The sequence below is a fragment of the Falco naumanni genome, chromosome 5, assembly GCF_017639655.2.
Source record: "Falco naumanni isolate bFalNau1 chromosome 5, bFalNau1.pat, whole genome shotgun sequence".
In the NCBI taxonomy this organism is placed as follows: domain Eukaryota; kingdom Metazoa; phylum Chordata; class Aves; order Falconiformes; family Falconidae; genus Falco; species Falco naumanni.
Window position 1 is genome coordinate 70,873,770 of NC_054058.1, and position 6,061 is coordinate 70,879,830.

The following is a 6,061-nucleotide window of genomic DNA, read 5'->3' on the forward strand; positions in this document are numbered from 1 at the left end:
GGCCCTACGGCCGGGACTACAGCTCCCGTCGGCCCCCGCGCCTCCCCGCCGCTGGCCTCGGGCAGCCCCGGGCATGATGGGGGCTGTAGTTCCGCGGGGGGGGGCGGTAATGGCGGCGCCGGAGCCGGCGCTGAGCTGGCGTAAGAGGCGGGTGAGAGGTAGCTCAGACGCAGTTTCCCTGCAGAGGCACCACCGCTAATTGCCGTTTAGGGTTTAGATAATGAAATTATCGCTTGGATCTGAAATCGAGCTTCCCTGAGGCCTGTGGGGGAGCCTCCTGCGAGGTCCTCCCATGCTGTCCGGGCCCCAGGCAAGCCCCGTGTCAATGGCACCATGATGGTGTCAGAAACACTGGATCCTGAGACGGCAAAACCGGGTCTGAAAAGCAGTTGTGTGCTTGGAAGGAGATGAGGGCTACAAGAAGGGTCTGGGAAGGGGAGAAGGGAGGAAAAGGTGCCCAAATGGTGGTGTTGGGGTGGCTTGGGGTCCACGTGGGTCTGACAGCACCAGCAGCCGCCCGCTGCTTCACAGGGGGCGATGGAGGGGAAAATAACCCGTTCAGAGCAATGGACGAGGTGGTACTTCGGGCTATGACTCTGCCCACATCAAGCTGGGAGAGAAGGGCACTGCGATGCTGGAGGTGGAGCGTTTGGGTGAGAGGGTCACTGATGTGGGGACAGACTGCACCCGGAGGTGCTGCACCAGCACCATCTGCAGTGATGCATTTATTGCACACAGAATCACACAGAATGGCCAGAGTCAGAAGGGGGCTCTGGAGATCACCTAGTCCAGCCCCTGCTAAAGCAGGTTCTCTCTCCCAGAGCAGGCTGCACAGAGGCATGTCCAGGCAGGTTTTGAATGTCCCCAGAGAAGGAGACTCCACAGCCTCTCTGGGCAGCCTGGTCCCATGCTCTGTCACCCTCAAAGGTAAAGAAGTTCTCCCTCATATTCAGCTGGAACTCCCTGTGTTGCCATATATGTCCATTGCCCCTTGTCCTGTTGCTGGGCACCACTGAAAAGTGTGGTTCCATCTTCTTGACACTGGCCCTTAAGATGTTTGTAGACACTGATAAGATCCCCTCTCAGTCTTCTCTTCTTCAGGCTAAACAGGCCCAGCTCCCTCAGCCTTTCCTCAGAAGGGAGATGCTGCAGTTCCTCCATCATCTCCACAGCCTCTGCTGGCCCCTCTCCAGCAGCTCCCTGTCTCTCTGGAACTGGGGAGCCCAGCACTGGACACAGCACTCCAGACGAGGCCTCACCAGGGCCGAGCAGAGGGGGAGATCCCCTCCCTCGCCCTGCTGGCCATGCTCCTCCTTGTGCCCCTCAGGGTCCCGTGGGCCTTCTTGGCCCCAAGGGCACACTGCTGGCTGAGGGGCAATTTGCTGCCCACCAGAACTCCCAGGTCCTTCTCCGCACAGCTGCCTTCCAGCAGCCTTCATGACTGGGTACTTTAGCTTCTCTTGTCAGGATGAAGACAGTGTCATGTCAGTCATGGTAAACATGTGAATTAAAGTAGCCAGCCACTCCAAGGATCCTGCTCCAACATGTGGGCTCTGTGGTCTCGCATGGACTTTCCACAGGGCTTTATACCATGTCTATGGCACCTTCAGTTTTACTTGTCCCTATCAGATTGTATTGTTGCCCTGTTACTCCTTATCTCTCTGTCCTAGAGTGTGCTTTTGCATCGTTGCAGTTGGAGCAATTCATGTTTTCTGCTGTTAACATAGCTGCATATCAGTCAGTGTGAAGTGTGTTAAAGGTGTGTGGAGAGTCCTGCTGAGTATCTGTCAAAGCCCTCTGTGATCAAAAAGTGGGATTTCCATGCTGTAGAAATTTTTCGCTCTAATTAAAATTTTGATCTGAATCAGACCCACATCTTTTTTTTTTTTCTTTGAATACCGCAAGTGTGAAATCCCATTAATGCATTGCAAAGAACTATGATCAGTCCAAAAATGAAGCACTTCTTTTTATGATTTCCAGCTCTTCAGGGAACGTGACAGCCTTGGCAGCCTCTCTGCTGCTAAAAGCAGCCGATGAAAGGGGTGAAACTGCCAGGATTGCTCATTTCTTTTGATGACTACAAGAGTTTCTAGTCTCTTTGACTCCAAGCTGGAGATCCTAGGGTTCCAGACTCCTTACTAGGGGGCTGGAAACCCAGCGTGGTTGGAGCATGTGCCCTCAGGGCTTACATGAGTGATGGCTTAACACCTGGAAACTATAGCAATGACACCCAGGAATTCTTGGGTGCCTTGTGGGCTTTGCCTGCAGATAGAAACACCGTGGTTTCTGCTAACAGCACCACACACCCAAGGGATCTGGGGCCTCCCTTGTGATGTTTCCTGGAGTTCTGGCTTGGGACGTACCCTCTAGGAGGATGGTCTGCCAGAAAACAATGCTTTGGGGGTCCGAGTGTCTGGGAGACCTCCTAGGAACCCCAGTAGTTTTGCTGAGCACTTGCTCTGTATTTGGCAGAAGTTGATTGTTTCCCCATTTCACAAAACATTTCAGTGTTTTCTGACCTTGCTCTAGCTAGAAAAGCTTGAACTGACTTCCCTCGGTCTTCCCATCAAGTCCTTTTAAATGGTTTATATATTATTAAAAAGCACCACGGCTCATTAGTGACAAACAAAGATGATTGCTTAGGACTGCTGGCACTTTGTAATGTCTCTAGGGTTTCCTGCTTCCACATCCTCAGCTGCTGCATGGGTCAGAATGATCGATATTTTCTGTTCCCTTCACTAATAAGCTTTTGCTACCTTGCGTGCTCACTTCTTCACCTTTCATTTGCTTTCTTTGTTTTTTAAAGGGAGGGGGGTCAAAGCTGTTTTTCTGCCACAATGAATGTGCCACACCTTGGTTCTTAAATGCATTAAGCCACAGAACAAATTGCTTCTTTTGAACTTCTCCAGTGTACCAGTAAAACCAAAATGTCAGCTCATCAAGTGTTTTGAGCTGTTCATTGTAGCCTGGCACCTCTGGGAGGGCAGACTTGTCCAGGCTAGTGAGTACTTAGCATCCTTTTTAATGTTACAACTACTAGGTGGGTTCTGGGATGAATTGTCTGGCTGAAGGAAGTTCTCAGTCTGTTGAGTTCATGGTCTAATTTTTACGGGACAGGGGCTCATGCCACTGCAAAAACTTCCAGGTCACCTCAATGTGAGGCTAGACATGTAGTTGCTGGACTTGCCTTTTGGTTCATCCCAGCTGTGAAGCTGTACTAACGTGCCGAGCTCCTTGTTTGCAGGTTGGTGTGTTATTCAGAAGTGATGCTGATCACAGATCTAAGATCTAATAGTATAATTCACTCCCATTAAAATAAAAAGTAAATCCATTCAAAATTCAGTTCACATCAATTCTATAATATCAAAATGAATGACAAAATAATGTCAGAAAAAAAGAAGAAAAACATATTTTTGTTGGAAGAAGGGTTCGCCGGAGTCAAGAAGACGCTCAATATGAGTTATGCATCTTGCTCAACTTTATTAGTTTCTAACACTACTTATACAGAACCGATACACATGCATATTTGTAAAGCAGAAATACAATTGGTTAGTAGTCTCTAAACGCGCGCAGTTCTCACACCCCTAATTATCATGACTAAAATAAGCATTCTATCCGTGTAGCTAATTGTGTTGCTGTGCTTCAGCCTTGTAGTTTGTTAGTCCCTATTTTCCCATACCGGTCCCTATCTTTCTTGGCCCTGCACCTGCTTCCCCAGCAGCTGTATCTCGTTACAGCCACGGCCTGTTGGCACAACATAATTACTGGGTCTCAGGATTCAAGAATAGCTCAAGGCTACCTTTCTTGCTAACTTCAGCACAGCAGCTTCAGTACAATTCTGATTACAGGCCTGTTCTAATACCAGGCCTGGATTGTGCAGATCTTCAGAGATTCTAAGGCCACGCTTCTGCAGCCATTCTTCTACATATTTTTAAAAATGCCACTTCAAAAGTAATTTAAAAATTAATTCTCCTTCACTGTATTGAAATATGGACACCCAGTGATGGCGGTGTAAGCATCTGATGAGCAAGAGTGATTTCTCAGCCCTGTCGCTCTACCAGGAGTGAATACTAACACTTAGCAATACAGCCAAGTTGTCTTGCTTACCATGAATGGACAGCAATGCTCTTGTATAGTCAGGATAGTCTAAGGACACAGACAAGGCGAGGTTATAGGCTGCAGTAATATAGCAGGAAAATTTAATAAGCTTTCAGCTATAGGACAGAAACTTTACTGCCCAGGGCTTATCTGTTTTTTCCAACAACAGCAGATGCTCTAATAAAAGATATTACTTCTACCTACAAACATCATCTTGCTTCTGTCAGTGTTATTTTGACTTTCTTCAGAGATGACTGACATGAAACAAAACATGTTTTCACACCATGGAAACACCGGGGAGTCTGTTTCTGCCCAAAAGGCAGGTTGGGGTGGTGGTGGAGGGTGTCTTCTCTAGTACAAATCTGTAGCACTTCAAGGTTTGAATAAGCCCTGGCAGCATTTTGACTTCCTGACTTCTGAAATGCAGTTCAAAGCGAAATTGCAGACTCTTAATGTGCTGGGTGAAGGGATTTGTGTTGGCTTACGGAATGCATCAGAAAGCCTTCCTTCAGCTCTGCCCAAGAACTGCATTGTGAGTGATCTTCCACGAGAGCAGGGAATTTAGGAAGCCAGTTTTGTTTAGTAGTTTGCCACTTTTCCCAGCCTGAATATGCAGACAGGCAGGCCTTGATTCCCCAAAGGATCTTAGGTTTGTGGTGTTTCCTTTGGGAACAAATACAATGATGGAGGAAATCAGACAGAGCTGTAAGCTCCTGCATGAAAAGTTCTCATTTCATTTCCAGAAAACCGTTTTGTGTAGGCTTGTCAGGTGTGGCAAAACAAAACACCAGGGACACTGACATTTTGATGCGGGCAAGATCTTATTTCTCAAAGTCGAGCTTTCCTGGAAAGGCTTTCTTGCTCTCTTGGTTTTTAAAGCATGGCTTTTTCTGAGAAGTAAACCAATTGTGCTCTTAATGCATAAGAAGCAAATCAGTCAAGCCAATCTCACCTGTTTTCATAATCAATACATACGTGATGCATGCCAGGAAAAGGCAGGTAATTCTGACATAAACACTGATGTGCAGAGCCTATAGACCTTCTGCCATGGCTGGTCCACAGAGGATGTGAATCTGTCACAGAGCAGTTACTGACCTTTGGCTCAGCTCAGAACTGCTTGTATTTCTAGTGCTGCAAATGCCTATTGAAACTGCAGGATATCAGTGGTGGCAGTGCCGTCACACAGGTATTGTGTGACTATCTCTGAAGTAGATCTGCCAAGGAAACATGTTTATTTTAAAGGTCTCTGAGACAGTGAATTGTACAGTCCTGGCAGATTTTGGAAGATGCAAACCGAGCAAGCCAACGAAAATGCTTGATTCCTAACTACAGAAACTACAACTTTCAAATAATTCATTATTCACCTTAGATTTCACCTTTGGCTTCACCTTAGACTATGTCACCTCTGACTTAGTGGTCAGATGGAGATGCCACAGGCAAAGAGAAGCCATTTATTGGACAGGATTACTGCAAGTGGAGACATTAACTAGTTTTAATATATCTGAGCTCCACCTCGGACTTCCTTTTATTACCAGCAACTTTGGTCTATCTACATATTACATCATTCATTCAAACCTCTCCTGTCCCTACCAGCAATGTTGTCTCTGCTAAAATTGAGCCTGATGTGTCATCTCCAATAACAACGTCATTATGACAATGATAACAGTATTTTTCATGGTGCATGTTCCAGAGAAGGGATTCAGAACTGGCAAATTGGACTCTCTCCAATCCACATGGAGTTGTGTTTCTGTGTTCAGGGCATTCCCAAAGAATGGGAAGGCTGGTAAAGTGACTAAGTGTTGAGTGGTGGGCAGTAATGATGGACTCCACCACCTTTTAACTGGCATCTGACATGACCTAGACTTTACTTTTTTCTATCTCTGTAATATTTTTTTTAAGTGACAAGATGATGTAAGTCCTGATGATCAATAGTTTTTGAGCATGTTGCAGATCCATAGTGTGG